This window comes from Hevea brasiliensis, chromosome 2 (genome assembly GCF_030052815.1).
Source record: "Hevea brasiliensis isolate MT/VB/25A 57/8 chromosome 2, ASM3005281v1, whole genome shotgun sequence".
Taxonomy (NCBI): Eukaryota; Viridiplantae; Streptophyta; class Magnoliopsida; order Malpighiales; family Euphorbiaceae; genus Hevea; species Hevea brasiliensis.
This window is the reverse complement of record NC_079494.1, coordinates 67285473-67312073: the sequence shown is the minus strand read 5'-3', so window position 1 is coordinate 67312073 and position 26601 is coordinate 67285473.

Below are 26601 nucleotides of genomic sequence, written 5' to 3'. Positions count from 1 at the left end.
TTTTGCCAAACTCGTTTCCTTGTTTAGTGCATTTTAATGCAACTTGCTGGATTCTGGAATACTAGTTTGACCTAGCCGGACGACCTAGTTCCCTCGGTTTTCGGGTTTCGGTCAAAACTACAAACTTGTAGATCTATGTCTTATGGACCTCGGTACAAAATTTTAGGTCAATCCGAGTTAAGTAGACCAAGTTATGGTCATTATACTATTGCTGGTCAAATGGTATCAAATTAGGTCATTTTTAGGTCAATTTGGTCAACTTTGGTTCGGCCAGTTTTTGGACCCGAACTTGTGCAAGCTTTTTGACTTGCTTATGGTCATTTCTGGGCTTTGTTGTCTTCATAAGACTTGTAGGTATGGGTCTTAACTACTCATGGTTAAAAGTTCAGGTGAATTGGACCTGTTTTGAGTGAGTTATGGCCTAAACACTCACTGCTGCCCAATTGGTCATTTTTCAGGTCCTAATTGCACCTAATCCGAATTGGTCATTTTCTTAGGTCACCTTGCAAGCAGAATTTTGGTATGCTTTCTCAATGAAAGTTGGCACATTTTGTGCCTAGTTCCACCTCCAATTGGTCTCATACCAATTGAGGTTACACATTTAAACTTATTCGCTAAAATGTACACTGCCCTTGGTTACTTTGCTTAACACACATCAATTACACACATTTACCTTGCAATATGTTTACTTCCCTACCAAATCTGTTTTGGTACATTACCAAAAACACATTCCCCTTTACATTAACATAATTTTGGGTAGATTACAATTATCCTCAATACACCAATTAACACTCAATTTACAAGTTCTAAGTACAATCACATACACACCTAACCATTACAAATTTTTGCATATACTTTACACAACAAGTTCATATACATATCCATCAATCCTTCTTTGTCAATATTCTGCCAATACTTCCATGAATACATACATTTATTCAAGTGTCCCCAAGCTGCCGAAAATCTTCTTCAACACCAAATTGTCCTACAATTCATCAATTCCCATCCAAGTGCCAAAAAATCACCATATAAATATGAAGTAATTCACTAGGTTTATTAAATCATCATAACTAACATAATTCTCATCAAATATATGTACAATTACTTCATCAATACATGATTACATGGCTGCCCAAAAATGGATATCTCAATACTCTTCAAACATAAAAATTTCCTTCACAAAACCAACACCCATAACATGTATACAAAGTTTATCAAAGAAATCTTCAAAAATGCTAACTTACCTTATGGTTGGAGCTTGTTAAACCTTGCTTAAACTTCTTAAATTTGGTATCAAACTCTTCCTTGTGATGTGTAGACAAACTCTAATGAAGAACCCTAGGTGATTGGAGTTGAAATGGAGGAGTGCATGGAGCTTGATTGAAAAATGGCCATGGAGGATTTTGGGGAGTTTTTCATTCACGGCAAATGGAAGTTTCAATGTTGAAGATGATCTTTTAGTGGAGCAATCTGCCCACTTATGCTTATTTTTAATTCATTTTATGATTCTTAGTGGTCCACTTACTTACTTTAAATCATATAATATGTTGAATTTCCACTTATTCCACATTAAACCCTTCATTTTTGCTATTTACTTTAGGTACCACTAAACTAATTTTTCATTTTATTTTCTAAGTGTAATATTATTTATTTTTAATGGACATTTAGGTCAAAAGACAATTCGGGATGTCAAATGACCATAATGCCCCTGTTCGGGTTGCATTCCCGATTTTTCGATAATACCGGGTTTTGTCTATTTTTCGATTTCTCACTTTTCTTTGTACTAATTATTTAATTTTTCTTTGATATTTCTAATGATATTTATTCTTCAACAAGGGTCTATTTAAGTCCCAAAAAATGTTTTCCAGGGTTCCATGATCCGTGAGCTAGTCAACGGTCCACGCCGTGGCTTCCGATCTGATCACCCATCGCTAGGGTTTTCGGCTCGCTTAACTTGGTTACATTTCTTTGCTATGATTTTTCCTTTGTTTTTCTTGTATTTTCTTTTCTTGTATTTCATTATTTATGTCTCCTCATTCATATTGAAGTGTGGTTCTAGGCATCCTAGCTGTCCAGAAAGATCGGTCATCGGAATGAGCACTCTACGAACTTAGGGGTATTACAATTCTGCCCCCCTTAAAATAAATTTCGTCCACGAAATTTTACTCAATGGCCATCTTACAATAGTCATACATTTATTCTCTCCTTTCTATACGATTGTATAATCTTCTTTTCCTCAAATTTGTATAAGACTTTTAACAATCTCATACAACGTTCAATTTGTTTGTATAATACTAATCTCCTCTTACTATTGTGTTGTCTAATATTTCGGTTCACGTTCCTTCTTAAATGACCCTTGAGGTCATGTTAGAATCATTCATCAGTCAATGGTCCTCTGACCATTCTAGTCCGTAGTCTTCCTCACATTCGTAATATTTCTTTGTTATATATGAATCAACTATTCAAATCTCTACTTCCATAACTCTTTTAATCTGTCAATATTCTATAACTTACTTCTTTTTTGTACTGAACTATAACCTTTCGATATTCTAACTTTTAAGTTTTAGATCCCTAAGTAGGATTTTCAAACTTATTTCTAACAATTAAATTACGTCACGGCATAACTATACCAAAACAGATGCCGTTGGTAACTATTCTTAGCTAGGTATACTATCGGGTAGTCGTAGCTCTACACAATAATCTCAAGTCGATCAGAATCTGCGACTACGGTATAAACAACAAGAACATTGCATAGTTACTACGATACATCCCAATAGATCAAATTTTCCTATCTTTTATCCTTTTTGAATTCACTGATATTCGAATCTTATTCTGATTACAATATCCATTAGCAATTTCTAACAGTAACCTCCTTGCCCTTATCAAGAGCAATTCCATTACTGCATCTTACTTTTACGTCCTCTTGCCTTACATTAAGTAGGCTCACTAATTAGCTTTATAATTTATGGTGTGTTAAAAAATACTTTTTTCAGATAAACTATTTCAAAACTAATTTCACTTATTATCACAATCCTTATCTTAAGGACTAATCACTAATGCATCAAAATTTATTCCCCTGTAAAGGAATAACAACAGAACATGTAGTTCTAACACTAACATAAAAGTATGCAAACTCCAGGTCAAACAATACAAATATATATCTTAGTTGCTAATTGAGAAAGTACCAGCAATAATGTCAAAAGTCTCAGCCTCTTCTCTCTGCCGTATAGCGTATACTCCAGCTGGAGCATCACCTGCTGCAGGTGATTCACAAGACTCGACTTCTAGGTGTACTACCCCTACCTCTACCTCTGCCTCTACTAACTGATGGTGAACTATTTGGGGTAGAAACTTGGGTTGATCCCTTTGGTGTAGTAAATGATCTAGAATGACCTGGATTTACACAATCCCTAGCAAAATGGCCAATCTCTCCACAGTTAAAACATGCTCCTACGGCTCTATAACATACCCCACTATGTGGTTTACCACAAGTTTCACAAAGTCGATCCGAGCGCATTCTGGGTTTCGTTGAGTTTCTGATCCGATCGAGGTGGTTTCTGTCCAAAGATCTATCTCTCTGGACTTCTTACTATCTCCGTCAGATCCCCAATGTTTTTCCTCTTTCCAGTAGGACCACTAGAACTCTGTTCTGCTGACTTTCCCTCTTTTTCTGTCTTCTCTGATTTCTTTTTCTCAAGAGCCGCTTCAGATTCAATTCTTTCTAGTTCTAGTGCTTGAGAAATAAGTTCAGAGAAGTTGTTATGTTTGAATCCGACTACTTGTAATATGATACTAGGCTTCAAGCCGGTTTCAAACCTCTTACATCTCTCGCTACTGGTAGAAAGTAGACTTACTGCATAATGGCTCAGGCGGAAAAATTCCCTTTCATATTCAGCCACTGATCTGCTCCCCTGTTTCAGACTTAGGAACTCTTGCGACACGGTTTACATAAGCATCGGGGACATATTTACTGAATTCCTGAGGAAGTCATTCCATGTTAGCACTGCAGTTCTACTGCATTGTGGGAATGGTTTTCCACCAGTCATAAGCATCCCCACAGCAAAGATCTTGAGTATTCAAATCTAAGCTCCTATGTGCATTGCAGTTTCTTGAATACCCTATCCATCCTTTCTAACCACTTTTCTGCCTCTAATGGATCTACTGTGCCCTTGAACTCTGTAGCCCCATATTTCATCATTTTGTCCTATTGTCTAGCGTAAGATCGTGGTTGTACCACCGTGTCTGTATTGGGACTTGAGTAGGCACATTACCGCCATTTGTTGGAACATTGCGTGGCCGTCTGTTGAGCGAAGCGTAGAATTGTGGCATGCTGCGGTGGTCTTCTTGAACCATCGACATTATGTAGGGTGGGCATCCCTTGCACCTCAGCCTCTATGGATTGATCGACTGAACGATCACCCTCTTCCATAGTTAATTCGAGGATCTTAGACCTCCTGTACAATAATACAAGGAGATTTCCTCCCGTTAGTGCATATTTATAATGTAATGTACTGTATGTATCAACCAATGATATTGAGCAGTTGTACTGTGAAGAAAGAATATTCAAATATCATGTGAAAACAGAATTTAAAAAACTTTGCTCTGATACCATTAAAACATGTCACACCCTACCCCTCTGTAAGGCATAACATGATACCGTAGTATACCTAATGAATTACCAACTCCGTCTACTGATAACCCATTAAATATACTACAAGGGATTTTAAAAACTTTTCTTACTTCTTTTACAGTGGTGAGCACTATTTACAGGTGTTAAAAAACTTTTTGATCTGAAGTGATAGAACTAACACATTTGATTTATTTGGAATTTCTGTAAAAATTTTGGCAGAATGCCATCTGTATTTTGGATAAAACAGTTCTTTAGAAAACCTGTAAAAAGCACTTCAATTATTTTCCAAATCTCAACTCCAACATTTTTTCTCAATACAACATATTTCTCAACTCAAATCCACAGTGATTTTTCAAAAGCTGAGATATAGGAAATATAATACAATTTTTTACAAGTTAAAATAACTCATAATTATTTTACAACCTCAAGTTACAATTTGAATTTACAACTGCTCAGACCAAAACAATATGTACATACAGTGGTCATACATTACAGTACAAAATGCAAAAAGCGGTATACTCGTTATACCCGAAAAATCTCTCGCTGGAGGTACTAGCAGCCTAGTCTGCTGCCCTGTCTGTCTGTCTACCTGCGACAGCAATAAAAAGCTATCGCTGAGACAATGTCTCAGTGGTGCACAACATTAACCAAATACAACTTTAAATCACAACTCATAAACCATATAAATAGTGGATATGTAAAACCATAGCTAAATTCAAGACAATGAATGTCATAAGGAATTTAAACTCCCATTCACAAATTATCAAAATTCATAATAACACAATTTAGTCAAATAGTTTAAGAATACCGTATTGCCAATTCATACACAATTTGATCAAATTATCAATAACACAAAGGTTGCCGATCAATATCACAATTTGATCAAATAACTGAATAATATCGTTTTGCAAATCAATAACACAATTTGATCAAATAACTGAATAATATCGTTTTGCAAATCAATAACACAATTCGATCAAATAACTGAATAATATCGTTTTGCAAATCAATAACAAAATTCGATCAAATAACTGAATAATATCGTTTTGCAAATCAATAACACAATTCGATCAAATAACTGAATAATACAGTGTTGCCAATTAATATCACAATTCGATCAAATAATTGAAGAATACAGTGTTGCCAATTAATATCACAATTTAAGCCATGACACAATTTTTCTGTACATGCCGTGTTGTACACCACGACAAGACATACTCACCCCAATAATCGAAATCAATGAGGGAGGAAGCTAGCTATATAATGAGAACTCATCCACACTCACCTCGATCGGTAAGTCAAGGAGGGAGGAACATAATCATACTCACCCTGCATCGATAAGTCAAAGAGGGAGGAATAATCACACTAATACCATTTATGGAGGAGTAACATATTATCATTGTCATGCCAATTGTGAGTCAAAACAATTCCAAAAATTTTATTCAAATTATCCGTAAGAATCAATTAAAATTACAAAATTCTAATTTCATTCACAAAATGGCAACACAATTCGTAATTCACTTCAATTTCCACAAAACCATTGAGTGCTTTTCAATCAATAAGTATCCATCAATATCATTCAAACAATTTTTCACAGTTTCAAACCATTCACCATGTTTTTCAATCAATAAGTGTTCATCAAACACATTTCCACAATTTAAAACAATAATATACAAATAGTCAATATTTATTTCAATTGAAAAATTCAAGAGAAATAGTTGTTGTGCACAAACCTCCCATATTTGTCTCCGGTCCCGACTCGATTTCTTTCCCTTTTCCGAGTCCTTGTTAATCGAGAAACACAATTTGAAGTGTTTCATGCTAAATTAATTTGCCTCTAACGATAATGTTCGCTAAACAATTCACCGAATACCTTTATTTGATAAATCACCTAATATACCGACCCTCGATGTTTTCTAGGTAAATTAGGTTTTAGTGTCATTAATATGTCACACTCGATAGGGTTTTAGGTTTGGTACGTTTTGCCAAACTCGTTTCCTTGTTTAGTGCATTTTAATGCAACTTGCTGGATTCCGGAATACTAGTTTGACCTAGCTGGACGACCTAGTTCCCTCGGTTTTCGGGTTTCGGTCAAAACTAAAAACTTGTAGATCTATGTCTTATGGATCATGGTGCAAAATTTTAGTTCAATCCGAGTTAAGTAGACCAAGTTATTGTCATTATACTATTGCTGGTCAAATGGTATCAAATTAGGTAATTTAAGGTCAATTTGGTCAACTTTGGTTCGGCCAGTTTTTGGACCCGAACTTGTGCAAGCTTTTTGACTTGCTTATGGTCATTTATGGGCTTTGGTGTCTTCATAAGACTTGTAGGTATGGGTCTTAACTATTCATGGTTAAAATTTCAGGTGAATTGGACCTGTTTTGAGTGAGTTATGGCCTAAACACTCACTGCTGCCCAATTGGTCATTTTTCAGGTCCTAATTGCACCTAATCCGAATTGGTCATTTTCTTAGGTCACCTTGCAAGCAGAATTTTGGTATGCTTTCTCAATGAAAGTTGGCACATTTTGTGCCTAGTTCCACCTCCAATTTGTCTCATACCAATTGAGGTTACACATTTAAACTTATTGGCTAAAATGTACACTGCCCTTGGTTACTTTGCTTAACACACATCAATTACACACATTTACCTTGCAATATGTTTACTTCCCTACCAAATCTGTTTTGGTACATTACCAAAAACACATTCCCCTTTACATTAACATCATTTTGGGCAGATTACAATTATCCTCAATACACCAATTAACACTCAATTTACAAGTTCTAAGTACAATCACATACACACCTAACCATTACAAATTTTTGCATATACTTTACACAACAAGTTCATATACATATCCATCAATCCTTCTATGTCAATATTCTGCCAACACTTCCATGAATACATACATTTATTCAAGTGTCCCCAAGCTGCTGAAAATCTTCTTCAACACCAAATTGTCCTACAATTCATCAATTCCCATCCAAGTGCCAAAAATCACCATATAAATATGAAGTAATTCACTAGGTTTATTAAATCATCATAACTAACATAATTCTCATCAAATATATGTACAATTACTTCATCAATACATGATTACATGGCTGCCCAAAAATGGATATCTCAATACTCTTCAAACTTAAAAATTTCCTTCACAAAACCAACACCCATAACATGTATACAAAGTTTATCAAAGAAATCTTCAAAAATGCTAACTTACGTTATGGTTGGAGCTTGTTAAACCTTGCTTAAACTTCTCAAATTTGGTATCAAACTCTTCCTTGTGATGAGTAGACAAACTTTCATGAAGGGACTTGTTGGATTTATGGCATGAAAGTGAAGATTGGAGTTCATGCATGGAGCTTGGAAGCTTTGGCCATGGAGTTCTTCTTGGAGGCTCACGGCTGAATTTTTGAGGTTGAAGAAGGAAATGAATCTGCTGTCCAAATGCAGATTAAGTGGTCCACTTTAGGTGTGAGTGGAGCACTAAGTGGAAAGATAATGTTAATTTATTCAAAAGTTTCAATTTCCCACATTTAACTCCCCATTTTTGCTATTTACATTAGGTACTCCTAAATTAATTTTTTATTATATTTTCCAAGTGTAATATTATTTATTTTTGATGGACATTTAGGTCAAAAGACACTTCGGGATGTCAAATGACCATAATGCCCCTGTTCGGGTTGCATTCCCGATTTTTCGGTAACACCGGGTTTTGTCTGTTTTTCGATTTCTCACTTTTCTTTGTACTGATTATTTAATTTTTCTTTTATCTTTCTAATGATATTTATTCTTCTATAAGGGTCTATTTAAGTCCTAAAAATGTTTTCCAGGGTTCCCCGCAGTCCAGGGCTAGTCAACGGTCCACGCCGTGACTTCCGGGTGCGGTCCCCCATCGCTAGGGTTCCCGGCTCGCTTAACTTGATCACATTTCTTTGCTATTATTTTTCCTTTGTTTTTCTTGTATTTTCTTTTCTTGTATTTCATTATTTTATGTCTCCTCACTCATATTGAAGTGTAGTTCTAGGCATCCTAGCTGTCCGGACAACACTGGTCACTGGAGCAGCAGAACGCACTACCGAACTTAGGGGTGTTACACAAACTCCAATATTCAATCAACACAATAAGTTTCTCAACAATTGTCAACTCAAATCCATAATAATTTTCTAGTGTATTCAAAAGCTGAGATAAAGAATATATCACAATATTTGCAAACCAAAATAATTTACAAATTTAGTTTACAACTTTAATGTACAATTTTAATTTACAACTGCTCAAAACCAAGAACAATATATACGTACATTGAACATACATTACAATACAAAATGAAAAATATGGTATACTCAATATACCCGATGATCTCTCAGTGTAGTACTAGCAGCCTAGTCCATCGCTCACACCGCTGTCCACTGCGATAAGAATGAAAAGCTATCGCTGAGCTAATGTCTCAGTGGTGCACAACATTAACACAATGCAACTTTAAATCACAAATCATAAGTCATATAAATAGTGGATACTTAAAACCATAGTTAAATTCAAAGAAAGTAAATGTCATAAAGAATTTAAACTCCATTTCACAATATCACAATAAATATCAATAAAATCACATACTGCTTAATCATGTTCCAAAGTCCAATTCATTCCAAGAGCCGATGGCTAATGAGGAATAACATAGCTAGCTAGCAATAATATGAGTACTCATTCTATTCGTCCTCAACATGCACACACCTCAACACTTCAGCTAGAGAGGGAATTCAAAGTGAATTCATCCCACTAGACAAGCTAGTGAGGAATTCGATCAATATACATGATAGCTGTGATTTCAAACCGTTTACAATGCTTTTCAATCAATAAGCATCCATCAAATATCATTCAAACAATTTTTCACAATTTAAAATAATAATATACAAACAGTCATAATTTATTTCAATTAAAAAATTCAAAAGAAATAACTGTTGTGCACAAACCTCTGATAAATGTCTCTTGGCTCTGACTCAGTGTTTCCTTCCCCTTCTTTGAGTCTTTGCTAACTGAAACACACAATTTGAAGTGTTTCAGTACTCATTTAAACTGTCTGTAACAATAAAGCTTAATAATTACTTTATTGAATTCTATTATTTCCTTAGTCAACCTAAGATGTTGACCCTCGATGCAGTCTAGGTGAATTAGGTTTTAATGTTACCAATATGTCATATTTGTAGCCTTTTAGTATTGGTACATGTTATCAAATTCATTTCCAAGTATGTTGCATTTTATTGCAATTTGCCAAATTTTGGTATATTAATTTGACCTAGCCGGATGACCTAGTTCCCTCGGTTTTCGGGTTCTAGTCCAAACTACAAACTTGTAGTTCTATGTCTTGTTGCACGTGGGGAAAAATTTCAGGTCATTCTGAGTTGTGTAGATCAAGTTATGGTCAATCTACCAATGCTGGACAGAATGTACCAAAATGTAACTTAGGTCATTTTTAGGTCACATTTTGTGCCTAGTTCCACCTCCAATTGGTCTCATACCAATTGAGGTTACACATTTAAACTTATTGGCTAAAATGTACACTGCCCTTGATTACTTTGCTTAACACACATTTATTAAACACATTTACCTTGCAATATGTTTACTTCCCTACCAAATCTGTTTTGGTACATTACCAAAACCACATTCCACTTTACATTATCTTCACTTTGGGCAGATTACAATTATCTTCAATACACCAATTAAAGTTCACATTTACAAAGTCTAAATACAATCACATACACACCTAAACATCACTAATTCTCACATACACTTTACAAAATAATTTCATACACATATCCATCAATCCTTCTATGTCAACATTCTGACAACACTTCCATGAATACATACATTTATTCAAGTGTCCCCAAGCTGGCGAAATTGTCCTTCAACACCAAGTGTCCTACAACTCATTAAATCCCATTCCAAGTGCAAAAATCACCTTATACATGTGAAGTAATTCACTAGGTTATTAAATCATCACAACCAACATAATTCTCATCAATTATATGTACAAATACTTCATCAATACATGATTACATGGCTGCCCAAAAATGGATATCTCAATACTCTTCAAACTTAAAAATTTCCTTCACAAAACCAACACCCATAACATGTATACAAAGTTTATCAAAGAAATCTTCAAAAATGCTAACTTACCTTATGGTTGGAGCTTGTTAAACCTTGCTTAAACTTCTTAAATTTGGTATCAAACTCTTCCTTGTGATGTGTAGACAAACTTTAATGAAGAACCCTAGGTGATTGGAGTTGAAATGGAGGAGTGCATGGAGCTTGATTGAAAAATGGCCATGGAGGATTTTGGGGAGTTTTTCATTCACGGAAAATGGAGGTTTCAATGTTGAAGATGATCTTTTAGTGGAGCAATCTGCCCACTTATGCTTATTTTTAATTCATTTTATGATTCTTAGTGGTCCACTTACTTACTTTAAATCATATAATATGTTGAATTTCCACTTATTCCACATTAAACCCTTCATTTTTGCTATTTACTTTAGGTACCACTAAACTAATTTTTCATTTTATTTTCTAAGTGTAATATTATTTATTTTTAATGGACATTTAGGTCAAAAGACAATTCGGGATGTCAAATGACCATAATGCCCCTGTTCGGGTTGCATTCCCGATTTTTCGGTAATACTGGGTTTTGTCTGTTTTTCGATTTCTCACTTTTCTTTGTACTAATTATTTAATTTTTCTTTGATATTTCTAATGATATTTATTCTTCAACAAGGGTCTATTTAAGTCCCAAAAAATGTTTTCCAGGGTTCCCCGCAGTCCAGGGCTAGTCAACGGTCCACGCCGTGGCTTCCCGGTGCGGTCACCCATCGCTAGGGTTTTCGGCTCGCTTAACTTGGTTACATTTCTTTGCTATGATTTTTCCTTTGTTTTTCTCGTATTTTCTTTTCTTGTATTTCATTATTTATGTCTCCTCATTCATATTGAAGTGTGGTTCTAGGCATCCTATCTGTCCGGACAGCACTGGTCACCGGAACAGCAGAACGCACTACCGAACTTAGGGGTGTTACATTCTTGGCCATGACAGATAGATTTAATCAGAAAGAGTTTCTGATGAGAAAATCTTTTTAATCAAGAACTGGAATTAAAAGAGAACATAATATTAATAGCAAATGGGGTTTGACATAATCCATGACTCCAGCTTGAATTGGGATTTTGTAACAGAGAGATTCTAGTGAATGGTAACATATGATTATAAGTTCATTTAAGGTAAACCTTATTACTGATTGGGTGGCCATAGCATGCTATGCTAGGTGTTAACCATGGTCTATGAGGTGCATAAAACGATTTAGAGAAATCATTTATGGTAAGAAAGTGTTCTGATGATATTAAGAGTTGATATCATGTCTCATTGCTAATTGGTGATGAGCCTAGTAAGTCACACACATATACAAGTAATCACCAAATTAAACATGAATTAATTAATTAATTAAAGAGTTTAATTGATTAATTAAATAGGTTTGGTTTATAATTAGATTGCAAAGTCCCTAGCATGACTTGAAACCAAATCTAGGTTATTGGATGTATAATATAAGTTAAATTTATATTTAAAGTGTTTAAATATGAATTTAATTAATGAGAAATTAATTACTAGAGATTATTTAATTAATTTATATTAGATATAAATTGATTAGAAGAAGAGAAATAATTATTTTGGGTTAAGAACTCAAAATTAAGACACAGGGGCATTTTGGTCATTTCATAGTGTGACATGTGGCACCATTAGATGGTGACACATGACATTACACGTAAGCTTGGCAGATATCATTTAATCATGTAAGATGATTAAAATTAAGATTAGATATATGTTTGACACTTGGCATTATGTGATTGGGTCAATTAAACCTATAGCCAATCAGAAGGTGACATGTGGCAAGGGTTTTAAGTGGTTACCTAGTTATATAAGTGTTGTTATAAAAAGAAAAATTATAACCAGCTGCTGCCTCTTTTTGTGCCGCCACCCTTAAGGCTCCTATTCTCTCTTCTTCTTTATCTCTTATAATTTCTAAGAGATTAGTAAAAATTGATAAATTAAAAACTAGATCAGAAAAGGGTCAATTTGTTGGATGTCCATAAGATAGTTTTGGATATTATTTTTATTTGCCTACATCATAAAAGGTTATGGTAAGTAGATTTGCCACATTTCTTGAACAACAGTTTGTTCAAGAAGGAGGCAAAGGAAGGCAAATAGAGTTAGAATTAGAGAATTCTGACCAACCAACAGATCAGATGGATGTAGATCCATATAGTCAATCTACACCTATTTATAAAACATCTACACCTGTTCTTCATAGAACAACCAGGGTATCTCACCCACTAGTAACATATGGTTTCCTTCACGTAGAAGTACAAGAGTTGTCTACTCGTGAAAAAGTAGATCATGGAGATGATCCACTTACCTATGAAGAAGCTATATCAGATATAGACTCTTCAAAATGGATTGATGCTATGAAATCCAAAATTGATTCCATGTGTAAGAATCAAGTTTGGGATCTTGTTGACCCACCTGAAGGTATTGTACCTATAGGGAACAAATGGGTTTTAAAGTAGAAAATTGGTTCTGATGGAAAGGTAGAGGCCTATAAAGCAAGGCTAGTAGCGAAAGGGTCTCGCCAAATGCAAGGAATCGATTATGAGGAGATTTTCTCGCCTGTTTCCATGCTTAAGTCAATTAGAATTCTATTAGCAATAGCTGCATACTATGATTATGAGATTTGGCAGATGGATGTCAAAACAGCTTTTCTCAATAGATACATTGAAGAAAACTTTCTCATGGAACAACTTAGGGGTTTTGAATCCCAAGATGGTTTCAAAGTTCTCAAGCTAAAGTGATCCATTTATAGGTTAAAACAAGCTTTAAGGAGTTGGAACATCTGTTTTGATGAAGCCATTAAGTCATTTGGTTTTATCAAAAATGAGGATGAACCATGTGTATATAAGAAGGTTAGTGACAGTGCTATCACTTTCCTTGTTTTATATGTGGATGACATTCTGTTGATGGGTAATGACACAGGTATGTTGACAACTATAAAGGTATGGTTGTGAAATACATTCTCCATGAAAAACATAGGGGAGGCAACCTATATTCTTGGGATTCGCATCTAAAGAGATAGAGCGAAAAGAATAATTGGTTTATCCTAAAGTCTATACTTGGAAAAGATGTTAAAGAGATTTAACATGCTTGATTCCAAGAGAAGATTGTTAACAGTGAGACATGGTATCCGCCTTTCTAAAGAGATATCTCCAAAGACACCTGAAGAAAGAGATAAAATGGCTAGGATAACATATGCTTCGACTATTGGAAGTTTGATGTATGCAATGTTATGTACTAGGCTGAATATCGCATATGCTATTAGTTTGACTAGCAGGTACCAATCCAATCCAGGTTTGAAACAATGGATAGCTGTCAAGAATATCCTTAAGCACTTGAGAAGAACTAAGGATTTATTATTGATATATGGAGGTGGTGACTTGCAATTGGATGGTTATACTGATTCTGATTTCCAATAAGATATCGAAGATAGAAAGTTTACCTCTAGGTTTGTGTTCATTTGTAATAGAAGTGCAGTTAGTTGGAAGAGTTCCAAACAGAGTACGACTACTGATTCCACTACAGAGGCAGAGTATATTGCTGCATCAGATGCTACAAAAGAAGTTCTTTGTATATAAGGATCCCCGATCTCACCAGAAATCCAAACACATCAAAAGGCGCTACCACATTATCAGAGAGATAGTTGGGCAAGGCGATGTAACCATGCAGAAAATAGCATCAGCTGAAAATCCAGCTGATCCATTCACTAAGCCTTTGTCACAAGCACAGTTAGACCGACATCTTGAGAAGATGGGTCTAAGTTATTGTCATGAATGGCACTGGTTTCAGGGCATTTGGAGTTCTATGGACCAAGTTATGGCTTCTTTGCCAAAACTGGTCAAGTGGTCTTTATTTTGCTGGACAGATTTTGTGTCCCTACTTATACAAGCAAATTGACTTAGTTAATGGAATTTCTTGGCTTTGATTTCTTCACAGGAGTTATAGCCCTATGTCTAAGCTTTCTAATGGTGTAAATTTCAGGTCATTTGGACCTCTCCACAGGGAGATATGACCAAATAAGTGAACACTGTTCATTTGGTCATTTCTGGGTTCACTAAAAGGGCAATCCGGATTAGGGCAGGCTTTTTGTCACTTTTTAGGCAGATTTTGGACATGACTTCTACATGAAAAATGGAGTATTTTAGGTCATTTTTCACCTCCAATTAGCCTCATACCAATTGGAGTTACACAAGGTCAATTCTAACTCAATTTACACACTGTTTCCAATAATTCCACAACCTGCACAAAAGAACACTCCTAATTTTCATTTCTCCATCTCCCAAACTTCAAATATGCATTCATGGCACTTCTAATATCACCAATTCATCTCAATTCAATCAATTCCTATAGTATACACAAGCCTATAATAGGCAATGTAAGACCCTAACTCAATTGGTCAAGTCAACAATAATACGCACATGAAAAAAAATTGGCTAGCACATGAAATATCTACTAGCAATGCCTAGTTTACTTCCACATATCCATGGATACCATAATTCACCATTTAATTCATGAAATTACCTATCTCCTAAGCTCCTCAAGGCTGCCAAATTTGGGCAGTATCACTAGTCACTCATAATTGGTTCAAAGCCTTAATTTTCAGTGTCAAAAATCAACAATATACATGCAATAAAATTCTTATACTCTTAGTCACCTTAATCAACATTATAATTGTCACACCCTACCCTTCTGTAAGGTACAACATGATCTCGTAGTATATCTAATGAATTACTAACTTTGTCTACTGGTAACCCATTAAATATACTACAAGGGATTTTAAAACTTTTCTTACTTCTTTTTACAGTGGTGAGCACTATTTACAGGTGTTAAAAACTTTTTTTTGAACTGAAGTGAAACAGCTAACACATTTGAATTATTAGTAATTTCTGTAAAAATTTTGGCGGAGTGCCATCTGTATTTTGAATAAAGCAGTTCTTCAAAAACCTGTAAAAAACACTTCAAATATATTTCTCAATCTCAACGCCAATATTTGATCAACTCAATATGTTTCTCAACTCAAATCCACAGTAATTTTTCAGCATTTTCAAAGTTGAGATAAAAGAAATATAATACCAATTTTACAAGCCAAAGTAATTCACAATTTATTTTACAACTGCAATGTACAATTTTAATATACAACTGCTCAAAATCAAGAACACTATATACATACAGTGAACATACATTACAATATAAAATGCAAACTATGGTATACTCAATATACCCGATGATCTCTCAGTGTAATACTAACAGCCTAGTATGCTGCCCTATCAGTCTGTCAACCTACGACAGCAATGAAAAGCTATCGCTGAGTAAAATTTACTCAGTGGTGCACAATAACAATTTGAAATGCGATACATAAATCTTTTATTTACAATTCACAAATCAAATAGTTCACAATTCCATTTCACAATTTACAAAGTTCATATAACACAAATTTGATCAAATAACTGAATAATACAGTTTTGCCAATCAATAATACCATTTGATCAAATAACTGAATAATACAGTTTTGCCAGTCAATAACACAATTTGATCAAATAACTGAATAATACCGTTTTGCAAATCAATAACACAATTTAAATACTGCACAATTACATTTCACAAATTATCGAAGCTCATTATAGAAAAATTTTCAGTCAAATAATTTAATAAACACAGTGTTGCCAATTCATACACAATTTAAGCCATGACGCAAAATTTCCGATCAATGCCATGTTGTATACCACGATAAAGCAATCTACAACCCCACTAATCGAAATCAATGAGGGAGGTGGCTAGCTAGCTAATGAGTACTCATCCGATCCACAACCTCAACTGGTAAACCAGAGAGGGAGGAAAATAAACGATCTCAACCCCATAAATGGAGGAGGAACATAGTAACAGTGTCATGCCAAGTGTGAATCAAAACAATTCCAAATCATAATTTTTAAATATTTCATACAAACCACAAATCATATTTATCTCAAAATTTCCATTTGCAAAGTTGGCAACACAATCATTTCCAAATAATATTCCCAAAACCAAAGCAATAAAAAATTATTGATAACTCACTTCTCCAAATAAATTTGCTAGTAAAAGCAGTGAATATAAAAGTATTGTGCACGGACACAATTTAAAACTATAATGTTCAACTAAAATTTTAAGTAGAAAATGAGAAATCAAAATTATTGTGCACAAACACAATTTAAAACAATAACATACATATAATCATAATTTATTTTAATTGAAAAATTCAAAAGAAATAACTATTGTGCATAAACACAATTTAAAACAATAACATACAAATAATCATAATTTATTTTTCAATAATCATAATTTATTTCAATTGAAAAATTCAAAAGAAATAATTATTGTGAAATAATTATTGTGCACAAACACAATTTAAAACAATAACATACAAATAATCATAATTTATTTTTCAATAATCATAATTTATTTCAATTGAAAAATTCAAAAGAAATAATTATTGTGCACATACCTCTGATAACTGTCTCCTGGCCTTGACTCAGTGTTTCCTTCCCTTTCCCTGAGTCTTTGCTAACTGAGACACACAAATTTGAAGTGTTTTAGTACTCATTTAAACTATCTCTAACGATAATGCTAGATAATTAATTCACTGAATTCTATTATTTGTTTAGTCAATCTAATATGTCGACCTTCGATGCATTCTAGGTGAATTAGGTTTCAATGTTACTAATATGTCACATTTGTAGCCTTTTAGGGTTGGTACATGTTACCCAATTCATTTCCACGTATATTGCGTTTTATTGCAATTTACTCGATTCCGGAATACTAGTTTGACCTAGCCGGATGACCTAGTTTCTTTGGTTTTCGGGTTTCAGTCAAAACTACAAACTTGTAGACCTATGTCTTATTGCACGCGGGGCAAAATTTCAGGTCATTTTGAGTTATGTAGACCAAGTTATGGTTATTTTACTATTGCTGGTCAAAGTGCATCAAAATTGGTCACTTTAGGTCATTTTAGGCCATTTTAGGTTCGGCCAGTTTTTGGACCCGAACTTGTGCAAGCTTTTTGACTTGCTTATGGTCATTTTTTGGGCTTTTGTGCCTTCATAAGACTTGTAGATATATGTCTTAACTATTCATGGTTAAAATTTCAGGTCAACTGGACCTGTTTTGAGTGAGTTATGGCCAAAACACTAACTGCTGCCCCAAATGGTCAATTTTTCAGGCCTTAATTGCACTAATCCGGATTTGGTCATTTTTCAAGTTACCTTACAAGTAGAATTTTGGTAAGCTTCCTTCATGAAAGTTGGCACATTTTGTGCCTAGTTTCACCTCCAATTGGTTTCATACCAATTGGAGCCACACACTTAAAGTTCTAGGCCAAAATGCACACTGCCCTATTGCACATTGTCCATCACTCATCAAGGATACATTTAACACCTACCAAATTACACATTCATGCCATTTCTGTTTTGTACCATAACCTAAACACATTTCACAACATATTTTTGGTCACTTTGGCAGCTTATAACCACACTCAATATGCACCTTATAGTACATAATTTTTCAAGTTCAAATTACAAACAATTCAATCACCTTACATGTCCAACCTCACACCATCATACATATACACAGGCTGCCATAGCAAGTACCACAATTCAACATTAATATTCCATAAACCAAACATGAAATAACATTTTTATGGTTCACCATTCAAGCTGCCGATTTGTACCTCACTTTGAATAGAGTTCCAAGCTTCCAAATTCAAGTATACATTCACATATACTTAGTATACATCACCTAATTTATTCCTACACATATAAACACTTAATCAACCCTTTAATCTACCATTTACAATCAATAATAAACTACCCTTAAGGAGTTTCCATGGCTGCCAAAAATAAACATCTCCCTTAGAACATCAAACTCCAAAATTCTTTCTACAATTTAAGTACCTATAACATCCTTACAAGCTTTAATGAAGCAAAAATGGAAAACAAGCACTTACCTATCTTTGAAGCTTATTAAATCTTCTTCAAATATGTCCCTTTTTATTCTCAAATGGCTGCCCAAGTTGTATAGACCAACTTTGATGAAGACTCTTGCAAGAAATTGTTGCTTGATCATGGGAGCATGGAGCATGCAAATGGGGCGGCCATGGATGATCTTTGGGAGAGATTTTGATTCGGCCAAATGAAGTTTAATTGAAGAAGAAGATGAATGCAGAGAGTTAGTGGAAGGAATCTGGTTTTTAATACTTAATATAATGCTTAGTGGTCCACTAACACAATTAAAACATTAAGTTAATGTTAAACTTTTAATTATTCAACATTATACCCCATAATTTTTATTATTTATACAACACATAAAATTTCATTTTTCATGGCATTTTCAAACTTTAATATCGTTTATTTTTAATGGACATTTAGGTCAAAAGACAACTATGGGTGTCAAATGACCACAATGCCCCTGTTCGGGTTGCATTCCCGATTTTTTGATAACACCGATTTTTGTCATTTTCTCGATTTCTCACTTTTCTTTGTACTAATTAATTAACTTTTTTTTTTATATTTCTAATGGTATTTATACTTCAATAAGTCTTTAATTATGTCTTAAAAATATTTTACAGGTTTCCCTGCAGTCTAAGGCTAGTCAACGGTCCATGCCACAACTTCCCGGTGCGGTCACCCATCGCTAGGGTTCTCGGCTAGTTTAACTTGGTTACATTTCATTACTATTATTTTTCCTTTATTTTTCTTGTATTTTCTTTTCTTGTATTTCATTATTCTATGTCTCCTCACTAATATTTAAATATAGTTCTAGGCATTCTAACTGTCCGGACAGACACTGGTCACCGGAGCAGTAGAACGCACTACCGAACATAGGGGTGTTACAATTCTCCCCCCCTTAAAATGAATTTCGTTCACGAAGTTTTACCCAATAGCCATCTTACAATAGTCATACGTGAAGGAACGGAAGCGTGAAAAACACAAGATTATACCATTGAATTAAAAAATTTTCACCTAGGGTCACATGCACCATGCAAGATTTATTTTTATTTATTTGATTTCAATGATAAACAACATATTAAAACTCTTTTAATATGTTTTTGGATCTGTATTTGCCATTTAAGATTTTAAAATTAATCAGATTAATTTTAGAACCCTAGATTAAATCAAGAACGATTACACTAACCTCTTGATGTCTGCAGATATGCGCCTTTGAGATTCGTCTTGAGGACACGGATGTTGTCCCTCTAGCTTGTCCACACCAAGAACACCTATGGCAGCCCTTGAACAGCTTCTAAAGCCTTTTCTATTAATTAGAAATTCAAGTTCTGCCTTTTAAGAGATTAGAGATGCAAACAGGACACTAGAAACAATTTCTAGCGTTCTTAATTCAAAAGATTGATGGCTAATCTCTTTGAATTTATGAGAGATGAAGAAGAATAGCTGGAGAGGCTCAAAATGGTGTGACAATTGAGAGGAGAGGCTGCTGGTTGTGTTTTCTTTTCATAACCCCACTTAAATAGCTAGGTTAACACATTAAACCCTAGCCACATGTCACCTTTTGATTAGCTCTAGGTTTAAGTGACCCAATCACATTGTGCCAAGTGTCAAACCTATATTTAATCTTGATTTTAATCATCTTACATGATTAAAAAACATTTGGCAAGCTTATGTGTTATGCCATGTGTCACCATCTCATGGTGCCACGTGTCACACAGCAAAATGACCAAAATGCCCCTGTGTCTTAATTTTGAGTTCTTAACCCAAAATAATTATTTTCTTCTTCTAATTAATTTATATCAAATATAAATTAATTAATTAATCTCTATTAATTAATTTCTCATTAATTAAATTCATATTTAAACACTTTAAATATAAATTTAACTTATATTATACATCCAATAATCTAGATTTGGTTTCAAGTCATGCTAGGGACTTTGCAATTTAATTGCAAACCAAACCTATTTAATTAATCAATTAAACTCTTTAATTAATTAATTAAATCATATTTAAATAGGTGATAACTTGTGTATGTGTGTGACTTACTAGGCTCATCACTAATTGGCAATGAGACATGATATCAACTCTTAATATCATTAGAACTCTTTCTTACCATAAATGATTTCTCTAAATCATTTTATGAACCTCATAGACCATGGTTAACACCTAGCATAGCATGCCATGGCCACCCAATTAGTAATAAGGTTTACCTTAAATGAACCTATAATCATATGTTACCATGCACTAGAATCTCTCTGTTACAAAATCCCAACTCAAGCCGAGTCATGGTTTATGTCAAACTCCATTTGCTATGAATATTATGTTCTCTTTTAATTCCAGTTCTTGATTAAAAGATTTTCTCATCGAAACTCTTTTTGAATAAATCTATACATCTCCGCCAGAACTTGAAACATCAAGAACAATTAAATGAACATAGGATTTTATCTCTATTTACTTAGAGGAACAGATTCCATCTTGATCAACACCTACCTCCATATATAACTAGCAGAGCCAACACATGCCCATATACCCATACATAGTACAAGTATGAAAGCGATATCAAACTCAAACTACCTATATACAAGATAATGTGCTATCTCGTGTCTAAAGATTATATGCATCGATATGATTTATGACAAAACATTGACAAGAGTAAACTCCATGTGCTTGTCATAAGTGTCACTGGTTCGGCCTACTTATCATTTATAAGTGCCTATCATGTTTGTTATATGGCATGAGACTCACCATTCCATCTTATTTATATCTCATATAAATAACTTGGGAACAAACATGAATACAATCTTTCTGGATAAGTCATGTCCTTATTATGAAGTATCCTCGATTGTGAACCTATTTATGATACTTTGTACTAGAAATATTGTCACTCATATTCTTAACAACTTAAGAATAATATTTCTAACAAAATATCAATGGACCTTTTCTATTACACATAAATATATTATGTAAACGGAAAAGTGGAAATGCCTTTTATTAATAAAAATTATGTACAAGATACATACTAAATGATATGCTCTAGGGCATACTACTAACAATCTCACACTAGCACTAGAGCCATTCATTACAATATCTTAGACCTATCTTCTCAAGATGTCGGTCCTAATCGAGTGCGTGACATAGGCTTAGTGAATGGATCAGCTGGATTTTCAGCTGATGCTATTTTCTACATGGCTAAATCGCCTTGCCCAACTATATCTCTGATAATGTGGTAGTGCCTTTCTATGTGTTTGGATTTTGGATGAGACCTTAGTTCCTTAGCCTGTATGACTACTCCATTGTTGTCACAGTGTAATGGAACTGCTGACTCAATGGAAGGAACTACTGTAAGTTCTGTCACGAACTTTTTAATCCAAGCGACTTCCTTTGCGACATCGATGCAGCAATATACTCACCTACGTAGTGGAATTTGCAGTCGTGCTCTGTTTGGAACTCTTCCAACTGACTGCACCTCCATTACAAATGAACACATATCCAGAGGTAGACTTTCTATCATCGATATCTGATTGGAAATCAGAATCAGTATAACCATCCAATTGCAAGTCTCTACCTCCACAAATCAAGAATAAATCCTTAGTTCTTCTCAAGTACTTAAGAATATTCTTGACAGCTATCCAGTGTTCCAAACCTGGATTGGATTGATACCTGCTAGTCAAACTAACAGCATATGCGATATCCGGCCTAATACACAACATTGCATACATTAAACTTCCAATAGCCGAAGCACATGGAATCCTGGCCATCTTATCTCTTTCTTCAGGTGTCTTTGGAGACATCTCTTTAGAAAGATGGATACCATGTCTCACTGGTAACAATCCTCTCTTGGAATCAAGCATGTTAAACCTCTTTAACACCTTTTCCAAGTATAGACTTTGGGATAAACCAATTATTCATTTCGCTCTATCTCTATAGATGCGAATCCCAAGAATATAGGTTGCCTCCCCTAAGTCTTTCATGGAGAATGTATTTGACAACCATACCTTTATAGTCGTCAACATACCTGTGTCATTACCCATCAACAGTATGTCATCCACATATAAGACAAGGAAAGTGATAGCACTGTCACTAACCTTCTTATATACACATGGCTCATCCTCATTTTTGATAAAACCAAAGGATTTAATGGGTTCATCAAAACGGATGTTCCAACTCCTCGAAGCTTGTTTCAACCCATAAATGGATCGCTTTAGCTTGCATACCTTGGAACCATCTTGGGATTCAAATCCCTTAGGTTGTTCCATGAAAATGTTTTCTTCAATGTATCCATTGAGAAAAGTCGCTTTGACATCCATCCGCCAAATCTCATAATCATAGTATGCAGCTATTGCTAATAAAATCCTAATTGATTTAAGCATGGCAACAAAGTAGAAAGTCTCCTCATAGTCTATTCCTTGCCTTTGGCGAAACCCTTTCGCTACTAGCCTTGCCTTATAGGTCTCTACCTTTCCATCAGAACCAATTTTCTTCTTGAAAACCCATTTGTTCCCTATAGGTACAATACCTTTAGGTGGGTCAACAAGATCCCAAACTTGATTCTTATACATGGAATCAATCTCGGATTTCATAGCATCAATCCATTTTGAAGAGTCTATATCTGATATAGCTTCTTCATAGGTAAGTGGATCATCTCCATGATCTACTTCTTCATGAGTAGACAACTCTTGTTCTTCTTCATGAAGAAAACCATATCTCACTGGTGGGTGAGATACCCTGGTTGTTCTACTAGGAACAGCTGTAGATGTTTCATCAATGGGTATAGGTTGACTAGATGGATCTATATCCATCTGATGCATTGGTTGGTCGAAATTCTCCAATTCTAACTCTATTTGCCTTCCTTTGCCTCCTTCTTGGACAAATTGTTGTTCAAGAAATGTGGCATCTCTACTTATCACAACTTTTGTGAAGTAGGCAAATAAAATAATATCCAAAACTATCTTTTGGATATCCAACAAATCGACCTTTTTCTGATCTGGTCTCCAATTTATCAGTGTTCAGCTTTTTTGATATAAGCTGGACAACCTCAAATCTTAACATGCTTAAGACTTGGTTTTCTTCCATACCATATTTCATAAGGTGTGGAAGAAACTGATTTTGATGGAATCCTATTCAGAATATACAAAGCTGATTCTAATGCAAATCCCCAAAAGGAGATTGGCATATCAGTATAGCTCATCATACTACGTACCATATCCAATAGCGTAAGATTTCTACTTACAGATACAACATTCAGCTGTGGCGTTCCTGGAGGAGTCAGCTGAGAAACAATGCCATGCTCTCTCAAGTATTCATCAAATTCAGTACTCAAATATTCACCTCCACGATCTGATCGAAGAGCTTTAATATTCTTTCCTGTTTGATTTCTACTTCAGATTTAAATTCTTTGAACTTTTCAAAAGATTCATGTTTGTATTTCATCAAATACAAATACCCAAACCTTGATTTATCATCAGTAAAGGTAATAAAATAATGAAAGCCCCCTCTAGCCATTTCTTTAAATGGACCACATACATCACTATGTATTAGCTCCAAAATATTTTCAGCTCTTAGCCCCTGTCCAACAAAGGGTGATCTAGTCATTTGCCCTGAAGGCAAGATTCACAAGTTGGAGTAGGCTCAGAGTCCAATAAGGATAGAATCCCCATTTTCTCCAATTTTGTAATCCTATCTTCTGCAACATGAAATAACCTTAAGTGCCAAATATATTTTGAACTTGAGTTGGTTTTCACCACGGCATTGCATTCATTTAGATTGCTATACTCTGGCCAGTGGAAACACTTTCTTACTGGCAATGGAAACACTTTCCTTTGCCTTCATCAGCTTTAGTCTTCCTTTTCTGTTTAGCTATTTTCTTAGAAGGACCAGGAATCTGAGGTTTCTTTTTCTTATTGCCCTTCTTCTTGTTGGACTTTCCAGCGGAAGAAGATGCAACCAAAGCTACCTCTTTTCCTTTATTGCCTGGCATATTCTTTTGGGCAATAACCAGCATGTTGAGTAAACCAGCTAAGGTGCATTCCTGTCTAGTCATATGGAAATTTGTCACAAAATTCCCAAAAGACTCAGGAAGGGACTGAAGGATCAAATCCGTCTGTAGTTGGAAATCCATGTTGAAGTCAAGATATTCCAACTGCTTAATCAGCCGAATCATCTTGTGGACATGATCCCCAACATTCTGTCCCTCAGACATCCTCATGCGAAACAGCTGCCTAGATATCTCATACCTAGCATTCCTACTGTGCTCACCATACAACTCTTGTAGGTGAAGGAGGATCTCACTTGCACTCTGCAAGTTTTCATGCTGCTTCTGTAACTCATTACTCATGGAAGCAAACATGTAACACTTAGCTCTCATATCATGCTCCTTCCACTTGTCCAAAGTTTCATGCTCCTCTTAAGTGGCCTCTGGAGGTAAGGGACCAGGAACATTTGAATCTAGAACATATCATATATGTTCAAGGTTCAGGACAAGTTTCAAATTTCTTAGCCAATCAGACAGATTAGGTCCTGTCAACCTATTGTGATCAAGTATGCTTGCAAGGATATTGGATGGTGGTGGTTGTTTTGTGCTCATTTTTATCAGAAAATTAACTGCAGAAAATAACCAGATTAATTAGTAAATGTATCATGTAATTAACCAAAATGATTATGGTCTTTTAATCAAATTAGTGCTCCCACTAACTTAGCGAATTCTACACTTCCAAAGTAGAAAACGGAAATCCTAGTTGGATGGATTTCTAGTGGGTGATTGATTTCTTATAATTCTATTGATCATCCTCAGGTGCATCCATTATTGGAATTACAATAAACTATAAGTGAGCAACTCCTTGCCCATCACATCTCATGTGAGGTTCAATCCTTTACTTAGCCCCTAATGCTCAAAATCTCAGGTACATCCATTATTGACTTATCTTGCATTAGTTAAGTTGATCCCATTGAGCCAGTAATTATGCAAATAATTTTAATGTCCTCAGGTACATCCAATATTGGCCACTAAACCATTTACATATTTACAACATCTCATGCTTAACAATTATTCTTAAGAAAATCTCTTAAATTAATTGCATCTCATGCAACTATTTAAAATTTCTTAAAATAATTGCCCCAATGGAGGGCCTATGTTATAATTACTTTAATTATAGCATTTCCAACTTAATCATTTGTTTGGAAGATTTTATGGTCATTCTAATTACTATTAAGGTCTCACTTTGCACATTATCCATTTAGCATGCATATATCATATAATTGCATACATTCCCATACATCTCATGCATTCATGGATAAGCAGTAAATATGGTATGATCATGGACTTTCTAAGGGATTCAATTCTGAGCCACCAAGAATTGAATCAGGGCATTCCTAGGTGCATTTCATTCATTCATTTTACAAGAGTTACTGAAGGAGTACATAATCAACACTTGATCTTGAATTCCTCCCACTGGTCCCACCAATGCTCTTGACCTCCTTGAACTTCTTGCAATCCAATATTACATAGTAATCCTTGGCATACCAATGCGAATTTACAAGAACTTAAATAAATGAAATTACAACCCAAAAATTATTACAAACTTAATAATACATGCCCAAAATAAATTAAAATAAATTAATTAATTTACAATCCCAAAGAAACATAAAAGAAATAAATCCAATCACATTGGTCTTTTATAGTCCATGATCATCCATCATGCATATCACTATTTAACAATTAAATAAAACATACATACTTAAATTAAATTGAATATCTCATATTCAACTTAAAAATCCAGATTTGAATATCATTCAAATAAATTTAAAAATTCAGATTTGAATCTCATTCAAACAAATTTAAAAATTCAGATTTGAATC